This window comes from Felis catus, chromosome E3 (assembly GCF_018350175.1).
Source record: "Felis catus isolate Fca126 chromosome E3, F.catus_Fca126_mat1.0, whole genome shotgun sequence".
Taxonomy (NCBI): Eukaryota; Metazoa; Chordata; class Mammalia; order Carnivora; family Felidae; genus Felis; species Felis catus.
This window is the reverse complement of record NC_058383.1, coordinates 29535216-29561911: the sequence shown is the minus strand read 5'-3', so window position 1 is coordinate 29561911 and position 26696 is coordinate 29535216. Positions and strand designations below refer to the sequence as shown.

At 48.2% G+C, this 26696-nt stretch overlaps 1 long non-coding RNA gene across 3 annotated transcripts; it reads left to right on the top strand.

Annotated features, from left to right (window-relative positions):
• The first annotated feature begins 1884 nt into the window (after positions 1-1884).
• Positions 1885-24381, top strand: LOC109495276. 3 transcript variants are annotated; one of them, XR_002738951.2, is made up of 4 exons: positions 1885-3234; positions 5667-5838; positions 14586-14737; positions 20184-24381. It is a non-coding gene; the product is annotated as an uncharacterized LOC109495276 (long non-coding RNA). The 3 variants fall into 3 exon arrangements; XR_002738952.2 differs by having other exon boundaries at positions 1885-3273; XR_002738953.2 differs by lacking the exon at positions 1885-3234 and adding an exon at positions 3308-4360.
• Positions 24382-26696: the final 2315 nt, after the last annotated feature.

Genomic DNA, 26696 nt, shown 5'->3' with positions numbered 1-26696 from the left:
AAATTTTTTTAAATAATCACAATGAAAAACAGCCCTAGTAAATTGCAGGTAGTCGCTCTTACTTGTTCTCAGCCTGGGGATTGCCGTTTGCCCCGGTCAGAAGGAAGGTTAGCAAGTTTCCGGGAATGTTAAGGACAGACCCAGCCCCAGCTTGAGACTTGATGGACTCAAGACAAGTAACACCAATTAGAAAGGGAGTAACTTCCCACCAGGCCAGTCGGGTGTTTAGCGCTAGCGAACTGCCTTTTGCATTTGTTGTCTGCACCATCTAGAGCCCTGTCACGTGCCAGAAGCCGGTGGCGTGTGGGTCCCACACTTCGCCTGCGAGAACACGGCTCATGCAGTTAAACCCTGCGACCACACAGACACCCTAGCCGCTTCCCTCTCGCCTGCCCTCTCCAAGCCTGCCGCAGAGATGGAAAAGAAACGGAGAAAGACTCCTTTTTAAATAATTATGGTCATTATGTATGCATTTCCAGGGGGCGATTCTGGGAATTATTCCTAAAAGGCTGCAAAGAATTTCTTCTTTTGATCTCGATTCTGAGCCGGAGAAAACCAAATTAAGAAAGCAAAGCAACTGAGAATTCTCAGTGGGGAGGAAGCTGGGGGGGTGGGGGGGCTGCCAGCAGGGTCCTGGGACAGAAGAAAGGGAAGGGAGAATCCCCAGCACCTTCCAGAGAGGAGGCTGAGGTTGCATCGCTGGTGGTGTTTCCTGCGAGGCTGGCTTCCTTCCCTTCCTTCCCTTCCTTCCAGGGCCCAGAGGAGAGGTCCCCTTGGAGTTGCTGAGAGCCTGGTGTCCGCACACGTGGCGGGGCAGCCTGCCCCAGCGATGGCCCTGACTTGCGGGGAGCCTCCCCCCCCCCCCTTCTAATCCGCGTTCTGAGCCGCCACAACAAGATCCGCCAGTGTAGGCGGCAGGCAGCTCTGGGGGGAAAAAAAAACGCTCCCTTTGAGGCGCGGGGAGAAATGGTCCTGTCACTTCCCTAAATCTTCTCCTGCCGTTGCTAAGCAGCACGCCTCTGCCCCTCCACTTCCCTCTGCTCCCTGTCTGCTCTCTCCACCCTCCACCCCCTCACGCCCTCGCTCGCAGTGCGCTTCCCGGCCTGGTTCCCAAAGCCCAGAAGGCTCCTGGGGCCACAGCAGGCCAGTGGCGGGGGCCTCGCAGCCCCTCTGCAGATCAGGCCCTTCCGTCCTGGCAGGAAAGACCTTGCGGAGCCGCTCTGGCCCCTCCCCCTCCCCCTCCCCACCCCCACCCCCACCCCCACCCCCATCGCAGAGCTGAGGCCGGCCTTCCCTCCCCCCCTTCCTATTTTCCTTCCTCCCTCTCTGTGTTCCAACCTCCTCCCCATCTTCCCCCCACAAATAACACTGAACACTTAGCCAGCACCAGGAGGCCTCGGGGAGCAGCTAGGCTCCGCAAGAGGCCACGGGAGCACCTCCGGGAGCACCGAGAGTCGGGCCCCTGAAAGCGCGCCTGTGCCCCCACGCCTGAGTGAGGGCTGTGGATTTTGTGGAGTGTGTCGCAGGAGCATTAAAGGGGGGGGGGGGAGTTTGCCGCTTCCCTGCCCAACATGCCTTGACCTTCTCCACCCAGCCCCGGGTCCCCGCTCTGATGCTCTCCTAACTGCCTCTCCGGGGCGCTCTCTGCTTCTTCCACCTAGTCCCCGCCTCTCCCCCCACCCCCCACCTCTCCCCTGTCTGGGTTTGCGCAGCTTTCCAGCTTTGCTTTTCCAGCTTTTGACTTCAAATTTGCAGCAAGTGTTGGGTGCTGCCACCAGGCTCTTATCGCCGTCACCCATCAGGAGAGGTCATCCAATGTTCTGGACCCAGCCTGGGCCGCCAGTGTGCATGCGGGGTGGGGGTGGGGGGGAGGGGGGAGCCTGCGGCCGCCGGCACAGGCAATCCAATGTCATTTAGGGCTGGATTCGAAGTATAAAGACACACACATGGTAACCCTAAAACTGATCGATTTAATAAATCGATCAGTCGTCTGCTGGGGAGCGTGGGGGGGACGATTTCAAGGAAGTGCTATACTCAGGCGTGGGAGGTGAGGAGGCCTGCAGGCGTGGGAGGTGATGAGGCCTGCACTGGTGTGACCCATCCTCCTGACTTGCCAGGGACTGAGGGGGTCCCCGGAGGGGACAACTTGGCCGCCCTAGCCTGTGATGCTTTATTATTATTATTATTTTTAATATTTATTCATTTTTGAGAGAGAGAGAGCACGAGAGAGGGAGGGGCAGAGAAAGGGGAACAGAGGATCCCAATGTAGTTTGAGCCCCGCTGCAGGGCTGGAACTCCTGAACCGTGATCACCACCTGGGCGGAAGTCTGCCGCTCAACCGACTGAGCCACCCAGGCGCCCCTGTGATGCTTTATCTTTTAAGGACGGGTGTGGGTCCATGGGACTTTGCTCCATTACTTCTGTATCCTTTTGCAGACTTAGAACGTTTCACTGAGAAGAGAGAGACAATCTCTCCCAAGAGGTGTGTTCTCTGGGGGCCCCCAAGAGAAAGTCACTGATTGTGTGGGGAGACGAGAAAAGACTCGTAGGAGGCACTATTCGAGGTGAAGCTGGAAGTGGAAGTGAGAATCCCTCCAGCTCTCACCCCTCAGTTTTGGAATTATTTTCCTGCCCCTCTGCGTGCCTCGCTAAGCTGCAGGCTTCGGGAGAAGGCCTCAGAGCCCGCAGATATTTGGTTCAGCGTTGGACCTGGGGAGTCTGTGAGGGTGTTTCTGGATGTGATTAACTTGTGCCTGGGTAGACTGAGTACAGCAGATGGGACAAAAGGCTGAATAAGAAAGGATGCTTCCCCTCTGCCTGCCTGTCTTAGAGCTGGGACATCCGTCTTCTGCCTTCAATCTCAGACTTGAACTTGCACCATCGGCGCTCCTGAGACTCAGCCCTGCAGACTCAGACTAGAAATATCAGCTCTCCTGAGGCTCCAGGTTGCCTCCCACAGATCTCGGACTTCTCAGCCTCTATAATCACATGAGCCATTGCCTTATGATTAGTATCTGTCTATCGACTGATCAATCAATCGATCGATCATCTATTCTATTGGGTCTGTTTCAGTGGAGAACCCAGACTCATACCCTGGGTCTTATACTTCCGTCCCCAGTACGTAGCCCAGACATGCATAGCAGGTGCTCTGCAGACGTCTGCTGCCCGAGGATACAGATGCAGATCCCGGCAACTGCACGAGGTGTGGACCCGTGTCGACATCCGGCTCGTTTGGTGAGCGGGCAGAGACTGGCGTGGCCCATGGGCCGAGAGGTAGGGGTGAGGGAGGGAGGGAGGGAGTGGAGGGGTGAGCAGGAACAAGGCTGGAAAGGCAGACAGAGGTCAGGTCACCTACTGCCCCCAAGCTGTGCTACGGGAGCCTTGGCCTCGAGACGAGAGTGGGAAACTCAAAAGCGGGCGGGTGCCAGCTGGTCGTGCGAGGAGGAAGGGAGGCTTGGCTCTAAGGCCAGGGGAACGAGTGGAAGCCGTTCCCCGAGGAACACATGCCTGGAGAGGTGTTGTGCTCAGCTGCAGCCAGCTGTGGCCACACAGGATCAGGGCTCCACGTCTCAAGAGAAGCTAGGAAAGTCAGCTTTCGTGCAAAACTTCGAGATTTTTAAAAAACTCAAGGCAGGCCAAGCAAAACCCCATCTGTGGGCCTCCAGTCCCTGGAGGGGAGCCAAGTAGGGTTTCCAAACAGGCCTATGACACAGTCCCATTTGAGTTTTGGACAAATGGCTTCAGTGACAGACTGAACAGGAAGAAGGCAGTGGCTGTGGGCAGCACGTTGCAGCTCCCCAAAGGCCTTCAGAGAAACCCAAGGGCTCGATGGCGGCCCCGGCCCTAACTTCCGGAGGACCCTTATTTGAGTGGGTGGGAGAGTGGGCCAGCTGGACCCCAGACACATGCTGGGGAGTGGGGGGAATGGAGTATCACTTTTCCCTTAGTTCCCAAAGCCACCCAGGCCATTGTGTCCACGCCCACCCTGGGCCGCAAAGACCACGGGTTACTAAGGGTCAGTCCCTGGACAGATGTGGCCACAGGCAATCCCAAAGGACCATGGGAGAAGCTGGAATGACACATCACACTCCAGGCTGGGTTGTGACCCCAGGGGATCACACTGGGGTAACTGCAGGTCATCGGAAATGGAGTAAACAGAGGCTGTGCTCTGACCTGCTTGGACCCTTTGGAGGTACCGCAACCAGGCTCTCCCCTCCCCGGCCGGGGCACAACCTCCCTGCTTCCTTTCCATTGGCCACAGACTCTGGACTGCAGCTCCCCTAAAAGAAACCAGCCATGTCCCAGAGGAAACAGAGGACTAGCCAGCCGTGCAGGGGGGACTGACACTCGGAGGCTGAAGGTGAGAGCCCAAAGCTCGGAGAACGCACTTTCCAGGTTCTGTTCGGTGACTGGAATTTCCTCCATGGGAGCAATTCCCCAGCAGCCCCTACATGAAGCCGGAGTCCCCTTCCACCCTGGGCAGCTACCAGCACAGACTCAGACCCTCTCTGTCTCCTGGTTTTCCCCCAGGTGCCGGGCTGCCATTGGCAGGGGTGCTGGGGTGCCCTTGGATTTCACCTGCCAAGGGCCCAGGGCCGAGGTGTCCAAACTTCCAGTCTCCAAGAACGGCTGAGCGAACCCGCCCAGCTGTATGGGGGAAAGCTACAGACAGATATACGCACCTTCAGTCTCTTCCCTCTGCCCTTGGGGCTGCCCTGCCCTGCCCTGCCAGCCTCCAGGAATTGGTGAACATTAGCTGGGAATACAAAAATGACCCGTGGAGAATGACGGAGCCAACTCACTTACACATTTCCTTGGTTTCAAGAGCAGTGAAGGGAGCTCTCTTCACAGAACTTTTTAAAATCATGAGGAAGAGAGGAACAAAGTATGGGATCTTTTTTTTTTAAGTTTATTTTATTTATTTTGAGACGTGGGGGAAGGGCAGAGGGAGAGGGATGGGGAGAGACAGAATCCCAAGCAGTCTCCGTGGTATCAGCACAGAGCCTAATGCAGGGCTCCATCCCTCGAACCTCTCGAACCTCTCATGAACCCTGAGGTCATGACCTGAGCCAAGATCAGAGTCGGCGGCGGGGGGGGGGGGGGGGGGGGGGGGCGCAGGTGGCTCAGTCTGTTAAGTGGCCGACTTTGGCTCAGGTCATGACCTCGAGGTTTGTGAGTTCGAGCTCCATGTCGGGCTCTGTGCTGACAGCTCAGAGCCTGGAGCCTGCTTCGAATTCTGGGTCTCCCTCTCTCTCTGCCCCCTACCCCCTCGCACTCTGTCTCTCTCTCAAAAATAAACGTTAAAAAAAAAAAGAGACAGATGCTTAACCGACTGAACCACCCAGGGGCACAGAAAGTGTGGGCTCTTAAAATCAATTCTACTCCATGAGTTTTGATTGCTGGCCGATCAAAGGAGTCCTGCAAAGGAGTGAAGGATTCAACAGGACAGGGGTCTCCTAGCAAGACTGGTTTGGGGGATGGGAGCGAGCTCAGACAAAAAGCCTTGCCAGTAGCAGGTGGGAAACCAGGAACCAGGTGAGGGTTGTGAATCTAGTCTTCACTAATTATGAGGAGTAGGTGGTATTATTGCCTCCGTATTGACAAATAATATTTCATTGTACGGTTATGCAGTAGCCCCGTCTCATCTGTGGTTTTGCCTTCCGCAGTTTCGGTGACCATGGTCGACCGAAGTCCTGAAGCAGATGACCCTCCTTCCGAAGTCTCATCAGGAGGTCATTGGTAGCATCGCGCTATGTCACAGGGCCTCCGTCACTCACCCGACTCACTTCATCTCATTACGCAGGCATTTTCTCATCTCCCGTCATCATAAGAAGAAGGGTGAGTGCAGGACAATCAATCAGATACTTTGAGATACAGAAGTTGTGGTGTGTATATAGATATGATGGCATACTTCTCAGCCATAAAAAAGAATGAAGTCTTGCCACGGGGGACACCGTGGATGGACCTAGAGGGCATTATGCAAAGTGAGATAAGTCAGACAGAGAAACACATGTACCATATCATTTCCCTTATATGTGGAATCTGAAAAACAAAATAAAAACAACAAACAAAAAGCAAAAACATACATGCATAAATACAGAGAACAAACTGGTGGTTGCTAGAAGGGAGGGGAGGGGGGTTAGATGGGCAAAATAAGTGAAGGAGAGTGAGAAATGGGTGAAGGTACGGGGTGGAATGCACAAGGCACAGAGATTAAAGGTACTGCATAAGGAAAATAATCAATGACACTATAATGGTGTTGAATGGTGACGAATGGTACCCACACTTGGGGTGAACACAGCATGAAGTACAGAGTTGTCAAATCAGTGTGTTGTATGCCTGAAACTAATAGGCATATAGTTGACGTTGTGTGTCAACTATATTTCAATTAAAAAAAAGAGAGAGGGATACAGGGGCGTGTGGGTGGCTCAGTCAGTCGAGTGTCCAACTTGATGTCGGCTCAAGTTGTGACCTCAGTCTTGGGATTGAGCCCCATGTAGGGATCCACGTTAAGCATGGAGCCTGCTTAGGATTCTCTCTCTCCCTCTCTTTCTGCCCTCTCCCCTGCTCATGCTCTGTCTCTCTCAAAATAAGTAAACGTTTAAAAAAAAGAGAGACACAAAAAAGAGACATTTAGAGAGAAAGAGACTACATTCACCTACCTTTTAGTACAGTATATTGTTATAATTATCCTAGTTTATTATTAGTTATCATTGTTAAACTCTTACTCGGCCTAATTTATAAATTTAGTATAAATGTATACTTTATCATAGGTATGTATGTATAGGAAAAACTATATAACATCTAGAGACTTCGGGACTATCCTCAGTTTCAGGCATCTGCTGGGGGTCTTGGAACCTATCCCTGCAGATGAGGGGTATCTACTGTACCACATTTTACTTACTCGGATTTCAGCTCATAAGACTTTTGGGTGGTTTCCACTTTTTAGCTATTATGAATAATGCTGCTCTGAAAATTCATGTAGAAGTTTTTGTGTGGACATGTTCTTTTTCTCTTCTATATACCTAGGAGTGGAATTGCTGAGTCATGGGGGAGCTCTAGGCCTAGCTTTTTGAGAAACTGCCAAACTGTCTTCAAACGCAGCTGCAATACTTTGCATTTCCACCACAACATGTGAGGGTTCCTATTTCTCTGAACCCTCACCAATACCTGTTATTATCTTATCTTTTTTATTCTGACCGCCCTCAGGGGTATGAGGTGGTATCTCATTGTGGTTTTGGTTCGCATTTCCTTGGTAGGTAATGATGGTCAACATCTCTTCATGTGTTTATTGGCCATTTGTTTATCTTCTTTGGAGAAATGTCTATCCAGATCCTTTGTCTGTTTTTTAATTGGGTTATTTGTCTTTTCATAATTGATTTGTGGGGTACCTGGGTGGCTCAGTTGATTAAGCATCCGACTTCAGCTCGGGTCATGATCCCACAGTCTGTGAATTCGAGCCCCACGTCAGGCTCTGTGCTGACAGCTCAGAGCCTAGAGCTTGCTTCAGATTCTGTGTCTCCTTCTCTCTCTGTCCCTCCCCTGCTTGGTCTCTCTCTCTCTCTCTCTCTCTCTCTCTCTCTCTCTCTCTCAAAAAAATAAATAAATAAACATTAAAAAATATTAAACAAAAATAATTGAGTTGTAATAGTTCTTTGTATATTCTAGATACAAGTCCTTTAGCAGATATATGATTTTTTCCCATTCTGTGGATTATCTTCACTAGTTTTTCATTTTGATAAGGTCCAACTTATCCATTTTTTTTTCATTGATGTTGTTGCTTGTGCTTTGGTTGTTATATCTGAGACCCTATTGCCTAATCCAAGGTCGTGAACTTTTACCCCTATGTTTTCTTTTCCTTTTTAAATGTGTCTTTATTTCTTTTGAGGGAGAGAAAGTACACACACTTGCATGAGCTGGGGAGGGGCAGAGGAAGAGGGGGAGAGAGAGAGAGAATCCCAAACAGGCTCCTCACTGTCAGCGCAAAGCCCAATTCAGGGCTCGATCTCATGAACCATTAGATCATGACCTGAGCCGGGGCGCCTGGGTGGCGCAGTCGGTTAAGCATCCGACTTCAGCCAGGTCACGATCTCGTGGTCCGTGAGTTCGAGCCCCGCGTCGGGCTCTGGGCTGATGGCTCAGAGCCTAGAGCCTGTTTCCGATTCTGTGTCTCCCTCTCTCTCTGCCCCTCCCCTGTTCATGCTCTGTCTCTCTCTGTCCCAAAAATAAATAAACGTTGAAAAAAAAAATTAAAAAAAAAAAAAAAAGATCATGACCTGAGCCAAAATCAAGAGTTGGACACATAACCAACTGAGCTGCCCAGGTGCCTCAACCCCTCTGTTTTCTTCTGAGAATTTTATAAGCTTAGCTTTTAAATTTAGTCTTTGATCCATTTTGAATTAATTTACTTATGATGTGAGTAAAGGGTCCACATTCATTCTCTCAAATGTGGCTATCCACTTGTCCCACTACCACTTGTAGAACGAATTGTCTTGGGTCCCTCGTCAAAAATCAATTGACCATAAATTGTGAGGGTTTATTTCTACATTCTCAATTCTATTCTATTGGTTGGTCTATGTGTCTATTCTTGTACCAGTTCCACACTTTCCTGTTACTGCTGCTTTGTAGTAACTTTTGATATCAGGAAGTGTGAGTCCTCCAACTTTGTTCTTTTTTTTTTCAAGATTATTTTACTATTTCAGGTCCTTGAATTTCCATATGAAGTTTAGGATCAGCTTGTCAATTTCCGCAAAAAAGTTTCTGGTATTTTGATATGGATTTCATTGAATCTGTAGATCAATTCAAGGAGTGTTGCCATCTTAACAGTATTAAATCTTGCAATCTATGAACATGGATGTCTTTCCATTTATTTGGGTCTTCTGTAATTTTGTAGTTTCCAGTTCAAAAGTCTTGTGTTTCTTTGGTTAGACTTACTCCTCAGTATTTATTCTTTTTGATGTTGTGGTAATAAAATTGTTTTCTTAACTTCATTCTTGATTTGCTCATTGTCAATATGTAGAAGAAATACAGCTACTTTTTGTATATTGATCTCATATTCTGCAACACTTCTGAATTTATTTAGAAGTTCTAATGTAGTTGGGTGGACTCGTTAGCATATTCTGTGTACAAGATTACATTATCTGGAAATGAGGATAGTTTTACTTCTCCCATTCCGATCTGGATGCCTTTTTTTTTTTCCTTGCCTAATTGTCTGGGATAGAATCTCCAGTAATATTGAATAGATGTGGCAAGAGTAGGCATCCTTGTCTTGTTACTGATCTTAGGGGGACTGAAGACTGATCTTCAGTCTTTCACCATCATGTATGATGTCAGCTCTGGGTTTTTCATAGATGACCTTTATCTGGTTGAGAAAATCCCCTCTTATTCCTAATATATTGGGTGTTTTGTTTGTGAAGCATGTGATTTCCTTTTCCCTCTCAACCTTGTGAGATTGATCCACGTGTCACTATAGATTGTAATACCTACTTTTACTGAAGATTTCTTAGGGTAGCTGGAAAAGCTTAAGTCACGCATTACCCATCTCTTTTAGGTACATCTTCCTTATCTCTCCCACACCACTCCCCAAATGCGCCTGCCACAACTCCCTCCCCCCAGGCAAACTCTCTCCCCTCTCATCCAGTTTCAAAACCAACACAAAAACTGTCTTCCTTTTCATCCCGCTGGGGACAATTATAGGACAGTGGGAGTTCCATGGAAGAATCTCTTCGCTGTGCTTGGTGGGAGGGAGGTAGATCAGCAAAAGCTTCCTGAAAGAGGGTGAATTTGAGCCTAGATTAGAATGATGGGTAAGATGTTGCCAAGGAAAGGAGGAAATTGGTTGAGCAAATGCATCTTTTGGGATAGGTTGTGCTCTATCATTAAATGAAACTGAATGCAGCCCCTAACAAGGTCTAGGCAGCTTAGACTCCATTGTTATTACAAGGATCTTCTGCTTCTGTGATAATTGCATCCGTGGGTCTATAGAATCAATATGCTTTCTGGTCTTCAGAGTTACCCTGTCTGATATGGTGGCTGGTCACGTGCAGCTATTTTAATGTATATTCATTAAAATGAAATGGCATGAGGGGCACTTGGGTGGCTTAGTTGGTTGAGTGTCTGACTTCGGCTCTGGTCGTGATCTCACCATCCATGAGTTTGAGCTCCGCATCACTCTCTGTGCTGACAACTCAGAGCCTGGAGCCTGCTTCAGATTCTGTGTCTCCTTCTCTCTCTGCCCCTACCCCGCTCGCACTTTGTCTCTCTCTCAAAGATAAATAAACATTAAAAAAATTTTTTCTTTTCAAAATGAAATGGTGTGAAAAGTTTAGTTTCTCATTTGCACTAGATTCATCTGTAGTGATCAACAGCTACATGTGGTTAGTGTTTATCGGAAGGGATGCCACAGCTATAGACGTTTCCACCCTCTTTCAGAAGGGTCTGTCGGGCAGCACTGATCTAGCCTTGGAGAGAGGGAAGATGTAATTGAAGAAGATGGCTGAGGAGTTTAAGCCAGACCCATGAATCCCAGGCGTAAGGTAAAGGCAGCTGAGCCTGGAGATTAGTAGGTTGGGTGCCACTTTCAACTCTGCCACCCCTAATTCTGGACAAATCACTCTCCCTCTATGGTTTTCTCCTTGCTACGAAGATGAAATTGTCAGGCAATGCAATCCGGTGAGCCTATCCAGTGATTTATAGATTCTGGGATTGTTTGGCAGAAAGGGATTTATTAAGCTATTTCTTCCAGATGTAGAGAAAAGAGCCCTGGACTCAAAGAGGGAGCAGGTGTTTCTGGTACTGCCCACTGGATCAGGATGTGCTAACCATTTAACCTTTCTGAACCCTATTTCTCTATTTGCGAAGGGGGATTATTTAGTTCATACTAAAAAGGGTGTAAAGGAAAGCACTTAAAGAAGGAACCACGGATAGCAGGACACCAGTAAATCAGATAAAGTGGGAAGGGTAAAGCAAACAAAGCTAAGTGGGGTTATTCATGGTAAGATTCCTCAGAGCCTTTAATATATGAATGTGTCCTATGAATCTCTGAGCATTTCCCAAACTGATATGACCACAGAATTCCATTTTGTTCCATCTCCCAAGGAATGCTCACAGGCCTTAGTTACTGTTGACACAGAGCACACTTGGGAATCGCCATTCATAAGGATGGAGCGCCTTCCTTGGCCGCAGCTTGTATTGATGGCTGTCACCCAGAGTTGCCCCTGAGAAATGTGTGACCTAAGGAAGAAGTTGAACGACCAGGGTTGGATGACATCATAGGGATTGCTTACAGTTGGGGCAGCCATATGAGAAAACCAGAGAAGAGAGGCAGGAGGGGAGATCTGGCGAATGCACAGAGTGGCAGAGGGAAGGTACCGTTACTGAATGCAGATGTAAACTACGTGCCGTTGACATTGTGCATGGCATTATCTTGCCAGTTCCATATGCATCATTTCCCATTTTCCAAGCAACTCCAGGCAAGTGGTGTCATGCCCTTTTCACAGATGAGGAAAGTGAAGCTCAGAGGTTGCATGGCTTATCTGCATTTCGACATATAGTGAATGATAGAGCTGGAATTTGAACCCGGGACTGCCTGAGTCAAAAGCCCCAGATCCTAACCCTTCTGCTTCAGGGAGCCTAACATGAAATGGCCCTAGAGCTTTCATCCTGTATGGAATGGGGGAGCAAATGCTCTGTGGTTTGTAAACCTAATGGTGTCATCATCTATCTTTTTGCTTGTATCTGAGTGAACTCTTTCAGATGGAATGATCTTAATCCATTATCCTCCCCCAGGACATCCAGCTTCCCAACATAGATGATTCAAGAGGCCCCCAAAGCAGAGCTAAAGTCAGCCTTTCATCCTGGCCACCCCACATCACTGACTGCCCTAAGAGGCGCCAGCACTTAAGAGGCCAGTGTTAAGCCTGGGATTTTTCTTACGCTCCTATCCAGGACCATCTAAGGGAAACGCAGAGGGCTTGGCTGGTAGGGTGGGAGCCTGGGTTCTTAGGCAAGGCTGAGGGGGCTTGGCGTGGAGCATCGACCTCTATGGGTGTAGCGAGTCTGATGGTAGATTGTGCAATCTCCATTTTGGGGCCTGGATATTGATCAATTGCGATCAAAAGCCATCGTACTGATTTATATTTTAAAAGATCTAATTTCTTTAGGGCATCGAGCCTTTGCCTCTGCAGAGATCCAGCCAAACAACAAATAGAAACTCTCATGTCACGTCACTAGGACTTCAGCATTTAAAAACAGGATGGCAGGTTGGGGCCCTTCAAGGAGAGAAGAGGGGAAAACATTGTAAAAAGCATGTACTTGTGACCATTTTGGCTGAACTTGAAAACTGTCTTCATTTGCAGTTAATTAGATTAACTCAGCTGTGATTACAAATGGAATCTCTTGCTCCAGCAACAACCAACGTTTGTTGGACATGTGTTGTAATCTTGCCTTTAAATACAACCATATGTATGACATATTTTGTTTTCTCTTGGCCACTGGACTGGAAAACTATTAAGACAACATCTGCTTTGCTTTCTGATTGAATCAGGGGCAAAGAGCAGGTCTCTCTAGTGTCCTTCAGATTATGCCTGGGATATCGAGTTACAGCTGCTAACCACTTTCCCACTCCCTGAGAGTCTGATCCTGAGCGTGAGTTTTCTACTGGAAACTCCGGTCTCACTCACTCAAAGACCAAACTGCCTTCTGATCTTGGCTCCAGTCTGTGAAGCCCCCCCCCCCCCCCCCCCCGTACATCTCATGCCTCTTCAACCTTCTCTTGTAACCCCTTGTTGGGTCTGTTGGGTTTTTGTAGGTAGTACCCAACCCAATTTGAAATTGTTTTCTTTTCCATTTCGTTGTTTGTCTCCACCAAGGGAATTGTCTGTCTGGGAGGGCAGGAACCATGTGTATTTTCCTTTCATCCCCATTATTCATCGATGCCCAAGAGCATTTAGTAGGTAACTCAATAGATATCTGTTAAATAAATCACAGTGTTCCCCGACAGGGTGAGGCATGAAGTTAAGTCTGAACCATTTGGTGAGGAAATTGTTGGCTTTGCAATCATTTCAACCCATCTGATAACATCAAAAGTTGCAGTTTGGTGTGAATGTGTGTCCAACATGCTATTCCTCTCCCCACCCTCTCTGCCCCCCTTTTAAAAACCTGCCCATCTATATATCTAATCGGAAAGAACATCTCTGGGCTCAGAGCACAGTTACCAAGGCTAGCTAGGATTCAATAACATTGTTTTGTTTTCTGAGTGTTTAATTTTTTTTTTCAAATAATCATCGTGGCTCTCTACTTTAAAAGAAAGTCCTCTTTTAAAAGAAAATTTTAACTTCAGGTGTATTGTTCTTGAGGAAAAATTGTCACAGTGTGGGAGGAACAAACCAAAAGCCTTGAAGGTGCCATCCATATGTTTGAAGTTTTGGACTGAACAGATGTGTGCGTGCTGTAGGGATATCCATGTATAGAGGAAGTTTGGCCAGTGCCTTCTGGAAGAGAACTTTATTTTTCTCTCTTCTCCAAATGGTTGAGGTTTGTGCTGTTAAGTCCCACCTCCTAATCTCTTCACCTTCCTCTTTTCCCCAAGGCTGCCCATGGCAGGCAGTGGGAGGGGTGAGGGTGGGGGTGGGGTTATTATTTGGAAAGAGACCAAGGAAGGCTAGGGGACCTGGGGACATTAGGCCTGGTGTGGGTAGCCCCTCAGGACATGGGGAGGAAGTAGGTAGAGCTGAGTCCTGAAATTGCAGACCAGTCGTGCCTTTTGCTGGAGGGAAGTTTGCCATCATTCATCAGGTGCTTAATGTGCCCTAAGAAGGTTTCAGAACTGCTGGCCTGGGGGCTCCACCAGGAACGAATTGTTGCCGTAGAGTTCTGACCCTTGGTTCTCTGCCACCCACAGCTGGTCAGTTAATAATGCAGCAAGTTAATAATTAAAATAGAGGTTATGTGATCCTTAAAGATGCACACTCCCTCACTCCTTGTCTTCACTTGAAAAGCAGTGTCGCCAGCAGAATCCGCGGGAGCTCCCAGGGGGCTCTGGGCTCACCTGTGTCATTAGCACAGGGAACAATCAGGGTCTGGTTTCTTGTCTGTGTCCACACGACGCTTTGTGCTTATGCACACAGAGACTGAGTCTGTCTGGTTTACCCTTCGTGCCTAAACGCCTGCATCGCCACTCTCTCCCCTAACTTGCCCATACTATCTTTTGCTAGTACCCCAGGATCAAGAGCGGACAACTTACAAGCCGGGAGGCAGGAAATCAGGGTTGGCTGTGTGACTTTAAGCAAGTGACTTAACTTCTCTGACTCCTAGGAGTATGGTTAAATGTAGATCAAATAAAGGAACAAATGTGGGAGCTCTGTAGAAAGTTAGAAGAGTCATAAGATGTCAAAGCGCTGTTCAGAGGGCAGCATTCAAATCACCCTCATGACTAATTCATAGAAGTCCCTGGAATAAGGTTCCTCCCAGCATTTTTAAGCATGGAGTGTTTGCGGCATTTTTAAGCATGATTCGTTTTTAGATGGGTTCCATGTAGATTCTTCAAAGCATAGTAAATACTCACAATCAGTAACTACCCGCTGTAGGTATTTGTGGTTGTTGGAGCCGACTTCTACCTGCGCTAAACCACCCCACCCTGAGGTTTTGAAGTGAAGTGTTTTGACTGGCTCCGAATGTGATCATGTGATTGAGCATTGGCCAATGAGATCATCGCATTCCTGCCAAGTTATCGGCTCAGGTAAGAGTACATCATTTAGATGGGGCCAATGAGATACCAAAAAGGTTTTATAGAAATTTCAAGATTGCGGTTGTGTTCCTTTCAAATAGACCAGAGACTATCAGGGCTGTAGCAGCTGCCCGCTTCTTGGCAGCCAGCTTCTTGGTAGCAGAAACAGAGAATTTGGGGCGCCTGGGTGGCTCAGTGGGTTAAGCGTCTGACCCTTGATTTTGGCTCAGTCCCGATCTCCTGGTTTGTGGGTTGAGCCCCCACTGGGGTCTGCATTGAGGGTGTCCCCTGCTCGGGCTCGCTCACACGCGCGCTCTCTGTCTCTCAAAATAAATAAATAAATCTTAAAAAAGAAAGAAAGAATTTGTCTGAGGATGATCAACAAAAATGTAACAGAAGATGGAGTTGGAGGTGTGATTTTGTTGCTTGAGTGCTTGTACCCAACTGGGCCTGAATCAAGCACTTTGACATGAAAGTTGTGTTTGTTTTCTGAAGCCACTTTGGCATGAGGCTAGTGTCCCTCGCAACCACAAGAGTCCTGGCTGACTACAGATAATCTTAACATCTTCCTCAAGAGCCGTTTCTTTCTTGATTTTGATGACTTACAACCCACGGCCTTGGGCCCCATGCGGCCCCCACTGAAATCATCAATCTTAACTTCCATTTGTATTTTGCTTCTGTTTGGTACCCCAAACGCGGTGAGAATCATCCATCACGTTTACTCAGCACTTCATAGTTGACACACCATTTGCGTGGGTGCCGTGTCATATAACACGTGTTACCCAACTTCACAGATGTGGAAACTGAGGATCAGAGAATGGAAGTGACCTTGTGCTCAAGGTCACCCAATTAACAGTTCGTGGTCTCCAGCCTAGGGCTTCTGATTCCCGGGAGCATGTACTTCCATACTGTGGCAAGGGGTTAAAGGGTTTGAGGAGATGCAGGTAATACCCCGACTTCAGGAACAAGATACTCTGCCAACTGAACCCAATGTTCCCCTCCCCACAGCCTTGCTGTGTGTCCCCAGTACTCCTAGTACTGTATGGAACAGCAGATACCCAACGTGCTGCGGGTCATAGCAGCAGCCCAGAGCTGTCCTGAGCTTGTTTTCTCCCAAGTTGAAGATGTGTCCTTCTCAGACTTGGGGAAAATTTGCTTCCTAACCTATTATGCTCCCTTGCCACATCGTACTGTTTTGCGCCCCTGTGCCTAAGCTCTGTCGCTCCCTTTTTCCTCTAATTACTTAGTCATCCTTCCTGCCTTTGTCAGGGTTCTCGGTTGAGAACAACAGAATCCATTTCAGTTACTTTGAAAAGAAAGGGAAAATGTTAGATGGTGTTAGGCAACTCGCGGGAGCCCCAGCAGGACCAGGTCATTGGGCTTAGAGGGTGCAGAGCCAGGAACAACACCTATGTCTTTGCTGCAAAGGAATCTAGTAAACAGAGCTTCTCATCTCCGCCTTGTAGAGAGGAGAATCTCAGGAAATTTCCCAAACCTAAGAATTGTATGCAAGAGGTGCGATCAAAAGCACCAGACGTTGTACACTAAACTTCCTAATTCTGCTCACTCATCCCTGAGGCCACTTACCCACCCTCCCCAGGAGCCTTCCTCCTGTGTGGGACCTGGTGTCTGCGGCTGTGATGGTGTGTGGTTGTCATTGACTACTCCTCCCCCATCCGAGAGCATTATTTCTCCATTCACAGTGCAGTTCGCCCTGCCTGAATTTGCCCTTCGCTGCCCAACCACCACCCTTGCGCCTTTTCCTCTAGTTAACTTTGATTTGGTCTTCATGAGTCATGTCAAAAGCAGCATCCTCAGAGAAGCCAGTGCTGACTCCTGTCCTGAGTTATCCACTGTCTTAGTCCATTCAAGCTGCTGTAACGAAACTATCACAGTCTGGGGGGCTTAAACAGCAGGCATTTATTTCCCATAGTTTTGGAGACTGGGAAGTCCGAGACCAAGGTGCCTGGCAGGTGGGGTGTCTGGTGAGGACCCACTTCCTGATTAATAGACAGCTGTCTTCTCTCTGTGTCTTCACATGGCAGAAGGGGTGAAGGAGTTCTCCAGGGTGTCTTTTTTTTTTTCCAATCTTTTTAAATGTTTATTCATTTTTGAGAGATGGAGAGAGACAGAGCATGAGTGGGGGAGGGGCAGAGAGAGAGGGAGAACAGAATCCAAAGCAGGCTCCGGGCTCTGAGCTGTCGGCACAGAGCCCGACACGGGGCTCAAACCCATGAACCGCGAGATCACGACCTGAGCCGAAGTCGGACGCTTAACCGACTGAGCCACCCAGGTGCCCCTCCAGGGTGTCTTTTATAAGGGCACTAATCCCATTCATGAGAGCACCACTCTCATGAACTAATCACCTCCAAAAGCCCTCCCCCCCCCCCACCAATACCATCACACTGGGGATTAGGTTTCAGCATATGAATATTGAGGGGACACAAACATTCTGTAGGTGGCATTCACTCATCGTCTCTTGTCCTTTTAAATTCATCTATTTATCATAGTTCATGTTTTTTAAAACCTGTCTCACCTACTGGGGAGAAATGAATCTGGAGTGATCGTTCAAACAAATCTGAGTGATAACGAGGCCAGAACAGAACATGGCAAGCAGGCGGACGGGGCTGTTTTTTCTTGGAGAATGCAAAGAGACGCGCACTGTCCCCTTTGCTGGCGGGAAGTCAAAGCTGGGTGGGTGTGTAAGAGACACACACTAGCAGATCCTGTGGGGCGCCCTGACCCCGGCTTTGCGGCACCAAGAAAGGGAGAGCAGGAAAGAGGTGGATGGGTAAGGAAGTTCTCGGGCTTCACTCCTGGGTTGGAGTGGGGCAGAGCATAGGAGAGAAGCTACTCCCATTTTGTGAAACCGTGGTTTAGTTCGACTTGTCCAGCCTTCTTGGGACCCTCGTGCTTGGGAGCCAAGGCATGGCCCTTTTCAAAGTGTCCTTGCTCTGTAAGAACCATACATGCTTCATTCTTTCCTTCTCCCTCGCCTCCTTCTCCAGCAGACGAAATGCCCAGATCTCTCTTATCTGTAGAAACTTCTCTTACCCCTGTTTTCTCTTTCTTCACTGCCAGTATTCTAGAAAGGGCTGACCCCCACCGTGTATAGCTTGCTATCTCTTTAACCCCTGGCCATTCAGCTTCTGCCCCTTAGTCTATGGGACTGGCTTGTCTGAAGCCAAGTTACTCATGATCCTAAATCAGTCACTCCGTCCTTTCTAGAGTCTCTTTGAGAGCTTTATGGAAGCTTTGGTCTTCCCTTCCAATGAAAACACACTCTTGCACCCAGGTAAAAAAAATGTAAATAGTTTCAGAAAACCACATGCCTCATAAGCTCTGCCTCAGTCCCTGGGATAACGCTGTTCCTGGGTGTAAAATCAGAGGTCTTCTCTAAACCAGCTTTGGGGATGAAGAACCCAGGTTCTGAAGTCAGTCTGCGTGGTATAAATCCTGGCTCCACGCTTCCTGGGTACATGAACATGAGCTCTCTGAGCCTCAGTTTCCCCATATATAAAAAAGGAATAATAATATCGAACTTTACAGGGTTGTGGTAGAAGCTTAACTTTCATTCGGGTAAGAACAGTTCTTGGCACATTAAATATTCACAAGTTTATCATCATTGTCTCTGTTATTATTTTCACCAACCTCATTCATTCTGGATCAAACATGGTTTCATATCTGACTCACAGATGCATCTTGTGGGCTACACATTATTCTAAAAAAAAAATTCACTGACAACATTTAGAAATTAAGAGTTCACATGAAAATCTGTCTTTTTGGCTTCCATTGGAAAATCAGATCTGACGATCCTGGGTCATTTCCACCTGGCATCATGGCCTGGAACTGGGTAGTGTGAGTAATTCTCCAATTTGCCACCGTCCCCACCCATCCCCAGCGCTGAGACCAAGAACCCACAGCCCGGGATCATTGCACATACGTAGTCTTGTTCCTTGACAGTCAAGAAATTGCTCTTGTATCAAGGAAAACGAAAGCACGGCCAAGGAAGCCTTGTGTGTTAAAAAAACGAAAAAAAGGAGTATAAATTAGTTCATGTAAGTCAAGATTAGCTTGTGAGTTTTGTGTTGCAAACACCTCTCCATCGCTTGCCGACTGCCCAGCCCCTGCAGGCATCTGGGTTCCCCATCTCTGGCTCTAAAAGATGTCTAAGCGTTGGCCATCACTTGCCTTCTTTTCATGTCTATCCTCTACCGGCTTCCTCGTCGCAGCCCCACTTCTTGGTGGTCTCGCTCATCCTGTGGTGGGTTTCAGAGCTGAATAGACTTGGATGCAATCCTCCCTCTTCTGAGCTTCAGGTGTGTGTCTGTGGGGAAGACACACGCGCTTACGTGGTAAGGCTGTTGGAGACTCAAACACCAGCATCCAGCCCTTAGCGCGATGGCTGGCAAAGCACGGCTGGTTCACACCGTCAGTTCCTTTTCTCTGCCTGCATGAGGGCTACCCTCAAGGTTCTTCTGGCCCCTTCCCGAGGTTCTGTCCGGCCCTCTGGTTTGGGGGAGCACTCCCCTTCCTCTGTCTTTGACTGTTGCCTCTCTGCCATTGACGTCCACAGCCATCAGTGCCAATATGCCTCTCTTCTTCTTCCTCTTTGCCTCTACGTCCAGCAGCGACTTTAAAATACCACTTTCTAGAGAACATGGAACAATCGTTCCATCTTTCCTACACCATGTTGACTGATTGAATTTGTTTTTCTATTCTTTTTTTTTTTTTTCATTTTCATTTTATGTTTTCAAAGAGAGAGAGAGACATAGCCTGAGCGGGGAGGGGCAGAGAGAGAGGGAGACACAGAGCCCAAAGCAGGCTCCAGGCTCTGAGCTGTCAACACAGAGCCTGATGCAGGGCTTGAACCCACGAGCCATGAGATCATGACCTGAGCCGAAGTGGGACGCTTAACCGACTGAGCCACCCCAGCACCCCTGTTTTCCTATTCTTGATAACTTATAAACTTTTCTTTCAGCCTTACAACTTTGTATTGGTAACAACATATGAAATTCTAGAAATGTTAAATTTGGAAAATTGCCATCAGGTTTCTTTCATATATGGGCTCAAAGGTTTGGAGTAATTTTCCACAGACCAGCTTCTGGCTCATGCACTTCAGACTTGTTTCTACTCCGTTACTCACATCCTCGGGGGTAGATTCATATCGTGACGTGTCTTTAAGTCATAATTCCAGGTGAATTGGCCCAGTGGGTAGTGAGAGGATTCCTGGAAACTATTCCTGCATGAAGATAGCTGGTAATTACTTAACTGTAGAGGAAGTGACTGTGAACTGCTTAAATACACCCCACTCAGCATAGAGGACAGCAGGTGCAAAGACGTGTACCACTCACCTGTAGTGTGGGGACACCAACACTGGGTGTGTTCGTTTTCCGTTGCTGCTGGGACACACAGCCACACGTTTGGTGGCTTACGTGGGACATATTTATTTACACAGCTGCCTGATGCATTCCCAACTCAGCTTCCTTTAGCTAGACCCAACAATCATCCACAGAAATCCCAGTGCCACCCGACGCAAAAGGAAGTGAGATGGAAGAGAAGCCAACCAACCGGAAGGAGAACTGGCCTTAACTGGTGGTGGGCGAACCATCCTATTCGTGCAAATCACATGGAAACACGTGACCCTGTGAGTACCTTGCTAGGGACTTGGGAGTGCCCGTGCAGGTGCTAAACCCTGATGCTTAAGCTTAACGCCTTTCACAGCACGTTCACCTGTGACTACACACTCTGCCTTCTGGCAAACTGGATTGACACCCATTGCCCAAGCACCCCTGCTGTCCCCCCATTGCCTTGCCTTTTCTTGCATGAGTCCACCCTCCTGCGGGCCAACTCCTATCTAAGTCAGACCCCTACCTCCCTTGCAAACATCCGGGCCTTTTCAATCAATTCTCTTCCGTTAGCCTCCCCACCCTTAGAGATTCTCATCCTTTGCGTCTTTGATTGCTGTTGGCAGACAGTACCTTGTATTTTAGTCTTCCTTTCATTCGGTGGGTATTTGCTGAATCCCCAGCCTGTCTCAGCCATCGTTTGGGCACTGGGGATACCAGAAGGGAGGCCAAGTCCCAGCATTCTTGGAGCCTATAGCTTAGTCGGGTGGGAATTATAAGTACCTGCAAATGCAGAGATCCTATCAGAGAGTGATAGGGCCATGGAGAGGACCAGAGTGGCCAGGGGAGAGCGATGCTGCTTTGGTAGGATGGTCATGGAAGGCCCTTCTGACGGGCCAACGGAAGGGCATTCTCCGCATGGAAAACAGCGGATTCCAAAGCCATAAGTCAGGACACCACAAGGCCATGGTGGCTCCAGATAAAATTATGTCGGGGGCCACTCTCCTTCCTGTCTCTAAGGAGCCCTTAGCCCCTGCGTGCTGTTCAGGGTCCTTTCACACCTGTTCCCTCCCCAGATCTTCCCTTCCAGAGAAGGGTCCTTTTCTGCTTGGAATTTCCGGCCTCTGTGTCAGAACATGCCTGTTCTACGTTCTGGGACAGGCAATGCCTCTGGTTGCATGTTAATCAGTGACAGGCTGCTAACGCATTATTTCATCTCAGATGGTGTCTGTGCTTATCAGCAAGGCTTTTTTTTTTTTTTGAGAGAGAGAGAAAGAGAGAGGGAGAGAGAGAGAGAGAGAGAGAATCTCGAGCAGGCTCCACACTCAGCACAGAGCCCACAGAGTCTCATAACCCGAAGATCCTGATGTGAGTCGAAATCAAGAGGTGGATGCTCAACAGAATGAGACCCCAGCTGCTCCCCCAACAAGACCTTTGAAGGGAAAAAAAATGCCTTAATTTCAAGGTGCACCTCTGACAGCAGGGGTGTAAGTCCGTGTGACAGGTCACTAGGACAGATATAGACTGTGGACGCAGTGAGCATGCAGGCAGGTCCTGCAAATCACATGCGGTATATTCGTTTTCTATCGCGACTGTAATGCACAGCCACGGGTTTGAAGGCTTAAAACAAAGTCTATTTACCCTTTCATGTGTCTGCAGGTCAGAAGTCCAAGTTCACCGTGCCCTGGTGGGTCCTTTGCTTAGAGTCTCCCAAGACTGAGACCAGAGTGGTCAGTGGGACCATGTTCCTTTCTGGAGGCTCTGGGGATGAATGTGTTTCCAAGCTCATTTCAGTAGTTAGCTGAATTCAGTTCCCCGTGGTTGTGGGACTGAGGAGCCCCTGCTTCCATTGGGGGGGGGGCTGGTCTTTGCAACTAGAGGCTGCCCACATTCCTTCTCGTGCTTTCCATGCACACCCTGCCAGCAGCACTGGGGCAAAACCCTCCCAGGCTTCAAGTCTCTGACATCTTCCGGCCCATTTCTCTGCCTACGGCCAGAGAAAGTTCTCTGCTTCTGAGGACTTTTCAGAATTATGTGATTATAGGGGCGCCTGGGTGGCTCCGTCGGTGAAACGGCAGTCTCTTGATTGCCGCTCAGGTCATGATCTCACAGTTTGGGAGTTCGAGCTCCACGTCGAGCTCTACACTGACAGCACAGAGCCCGCCTGGGATTCTCTCCCTCTCCCTTGCTCTCCGCCCCTCCCCGACTCACTCTCTCTCAAAAGTCAGTAAACATTAAAGAAATAAAATCAGATCGTGTGATTATGTGGGGCCCACCAGGAAAACCCAAAGCAATCTCCCTATTTTAAGGTCTCTAGCCTTAACCACGGCCGCAAAGCCCCCTTTGCCCTATAACATAGCGTCCTAACAGGTTCTGGGGACTGTGCCGTGGGCATCTTTGGAGGGGGGCGTTCTGCCCACCACGCTGAGCAAGGAGGCAGAGCGACAGGATTTACATCCTGGCGCTTGCATCACGTGGCACTACGATGGCTCTTACGGCCCCTTGTGCCACCTGCGGTAATTCTCCAGCAGGTAAGGGCCGCTGTCGCAGAGCTGGTGAGGAATCTGGGCTCCGGAGCCAGACTGCTCGTGCTCAAAGCCTGGTGCCTCTGTTCGCTGTGTGAGGCCGGAGAAGTTTTTAAGCTCCGTGCTTATTTCGTCGTCCACGCAGCGGAGACAGCGACCTCGGCCGCAGAGGGTAGTTACGAGGAGTAAACGAGTTGACACACGCAGGGGGCTGAGTACTGTGCCCGGCACACGGTGGCAGCAAGCTGTCACCACCATCAACCACCTTATCATCAGCAACCGCACTGCCACGTCCTGCCACGGTCCCCCACGGCCCTTTTTACCATTTGCAGGCATAACTTTTTTTTTTTTAAGTTTACTTATTTATTCTGGGAGAGAGAGACAGAGAGAGAGAGAGAAAGGGAGAATCCCAAGCAGGCTCCACACTGCCAGCACAGAGCCTGACTCGGGGCTCAAACCCATGAACCCTAAGAGCGTGAGCTGAGCTGAAAACAAGAGCCCGACGCTTAACCGACTGAGCCACCCAGGCTCAAGCCTAACTTTTGTCCATGTGTTTGCTCAGTGTGTATTACGCCCAACGAGATTGAAGTTCCGTAAGGGGTATGCCGTGGGAGGGAGTTGCGTCGGATTCATTTTCAGTTACCTAAGTTATCAAGAATACATTTTGAAAGCAGATCGAAAATTCGAGAACGAGGCCAAGGTCTCCGTTGGGCACCATGTTTCCTCCTGGTCCCTTCTCTCCCCCAGAGAGAGGCGGCCTGAAGTCGGATGATATCAAGTGTTGCTGTGGGTGTGAAGACATGGAAATGCCCAGACGATGTAAGTGGATACGGCCTCCACGGAGGGCAGCCTGGCGGCAGCGATTAAAATGAAAAACGGGCATTTCTCATGACTCGGCGGTTTCGCTTCTCCGGGATCCCTTACAGCCACACAGGAGCCGCAGAGAGGGATGCCCTTTGCTGTATTTTTTGTCACGGCAGAAACGAGACAAGTAAACCGTCATCCAAAGAGGAACGGTGAATTAAAACACAGCTTCTCCCGGAAGGCGGTGCAAGGAGTAAATGTGGGCCTTCTAGCTCTGTTTCAAAACTTCATATTCGTGTTTGTACTTCGCCTGTTCTAATAAGACCAGCAGCCTTGCTGGTTCTAGAAGGGGAAGGCGAGGCACAGACTTAGTTAAGTACCTTCCCCGAGGTTATCTAATGGGGCTGGAATCTGAACCCGGGCAGTCCGACGCCCAAGTAAGTGGGGTCAGTCCCGATGCGAGACAGCCTTTTCCTTTTCTTTTTTCGCAAGGCACGGAATATATTCATATCGTTCAAGTCTTCGTGTGTACAAAAGCAATGGGCAACAAGTGAGAGTCACCGAAAGTTCAGAACTTTAAGGGCGCCTGGTCACCGAACTTTCGAGATAGCTGGAGAGCAGTGGACAGCCACAGAAAGGAACAAGTGGGTCTTTATGGCCACTTCCGTCTTGTTTACTTTTGTTTTCCCAGGGCTTCCCAAGGCAGCTCGCGCATGGTAAGAACGCATCAAGTATTAAGGAATAAATACATAACCTTAGTGCAAGGCCTGCCCTCCGGTCTGACCGAAGGCAGGAAAACAGAGCCCGGACCTAGGTCTTCATGTTCCTTGTACCCCGCCCCCCAGGCCCTGTGTCCCTGGGATCCTGGCTGGGCAGCTGCAAGAAGTTTCGGGTTTGCTGGAGCGTAGAGCTGGAGGTCTTTGAGGCTAAGTGACGAACTGGACATTCCTGGAAGAGCATTAGGGAACCTCAAAGAAAACAACAAAACAAAACCAAAAATGGCTCCTAGACCTACTAATTGAGTATCGTAAGGTTGCAGGATGCAAAGTCAGCACCAAAAAAATGGATTATTTTCTACATCTTAGCGATGAACAGTTGGATCCAAACTTCAAAACACAGTATCGCTTACAGTCGCTTCTCCCAAGGAAATTTTTTAATGTTTATTTATTAATTTTGGGAGAGAGTGAGCGTGCACACACACACATATGCGTGCAAGCGGGGAAGGAGCAGAGAGAGAGAGAGAGAGAGAGGGAGAGAGGATCCCATGCAGGCTCCACACTCAGTGCAGAGCCCCACAGACTCGACCCCACAAGCGCAAGATCGTGACCTGAGTCAAAACCAAGAGTCGGATGCTCAACGGACTGAGCCACCCAGGTGCCCTGATGAAGGAAATTTTTAAAAAGACCTAAGTAAATGGAGAGACACGCTGCGTTCATGAATTGCAAGACTCAGCATTGCGTACTCCCCGCACTGATTTGTAGGTTTAACCCATTGCTTCTCAGAATCCCCGCAGTGTTTTTTGGAGATACAGACAATATGATTCTAAAATTTACATGTAAAGGCAAGGGGACTAGAATAGCTAAAACAGTGTTGGAAAAGAAGAAAGCGGGAGATTATAGGTTCACTCTGGTGTGAAGGCTCATTATATAGTTAAGGTAATGGAAACTGTGGTATTGCAGCGGGACAGACACGTAGATCAATGTGAACAGGATAGAAAACTCAAAAGCAGACCCACGCAAGTGTGCCCCACTGATTTTTGATAAAGGTGCAAACACAATTGGCCATCCATAAGCAAAATATGACCCCCAAACTAGTCTCACATCATGCACAAAAATTAACTTGAAGTGGATCATAGCTCTGTGTGTGAAGCATTAGAATACAAGACTAGCAAAAAACAAAACAAAACAAAACAAAACAAAAAAACACATAGAAGGAGATCTTTGTGACCTAGGGTTAGGAGAAGAGTTCAATATAAGGCATCAAGAGCACAATCCATAAAAGAGAAAATACTGTTAAGTTGGACAGTATCACAATGTGAAACTTTAGTCCAACTTCAGCTCAGGTCTTGATCTCATGGTTCGTGGGTTCGAGCCCCACATTGGGTTCTGTGCTGACAGCTCAGAGTCTGGAGCCTGCTTCGGATTCTGTGTCTCCCTCTCTCTCTACGTCTTCCCGTTTGTGCTCTTTTAGCCTCTCTCTCTCAAAAATAAATAAACATTAAAAAAAATTTTTTTAAGGAAATGGTCAAAAGTAGATGTGAACAGACATTTCACTGAAGAAGAAATACAGATAGCAGATATGTACGTGGAAAGGTGTGGCCATTGTGGAAGTGAAACACAGAGCTACGACGAAGGATAACTGTGCACCTTTTGGAAAGGCTCACTTGAAAAACTACTGACATACTAAGTGTTGGTAGGGATTTAGAGCACACAACGTCTCCTACTGCTGGGGGAAATGTGACATTCCCAAGCAGTGGTACAGTCAGTCCAGAAAAGAATTTGTCTATTTCTTGTAGTTAAACAGGCATTCACCATATGACCCAGCAATTGTGCCCCTGCACATTTAAAAACCTACGTCCACACAAAAACCGGTGCATGATTGTTCAGAGCAGCTTTATTTGTAAAAGCCTTGAACAGGAACCAGCCCGATGTCCTTCAGTAGGCAAATGGATAAACCAATTACTTCTCAGCCGCAAAGAGGAATGAAGTATTGATAAGATCCAACACCTTGGATGGATCTCAAGGGTGTTATGTTGAATAAAAATTACAACAGCAACCCAGTCTCAAAAGGTTACATGCTGTATGCTTCCGTGTACAAGTATCTTGAAATAACAACATTATAGAGATAGAGAACAGATCGGTGGTTACCAGGGGTTTGGGGAGGTGTGGATGTAACTACAAAGGGGTAACATGAGGGAGTTTCTTTGTGGTGATAGAACAATCCTGTGTCCCGATTGTGATGGCGGTTACACAAATCCAAACCTTTGCTGAAATTTGTACGCTGGAGATAATAATAATAAAAAGGAGCACGGGTAAAAACTGCCGAACTCTGGATAAGTGGTACAGTGTAATGAATTCGATTGTATCATTGTCAGTTTCCAAGTCTTGAAAATGTACGTGGTTACGCGAAATGTTATCCCTGGGGAAAGTCCAGTGAAGGTACATAAGGACTCTGTACTAATTTTGCAACTTTTTGTGAGTCTAAAGTTATTTCAGAATAAAAAGTTTTAAAAAAAAACAAACTTTAAAGGGGGGCTTACTCGTAAGAGTTGGAGTTGGCGACAGAACCGTATAC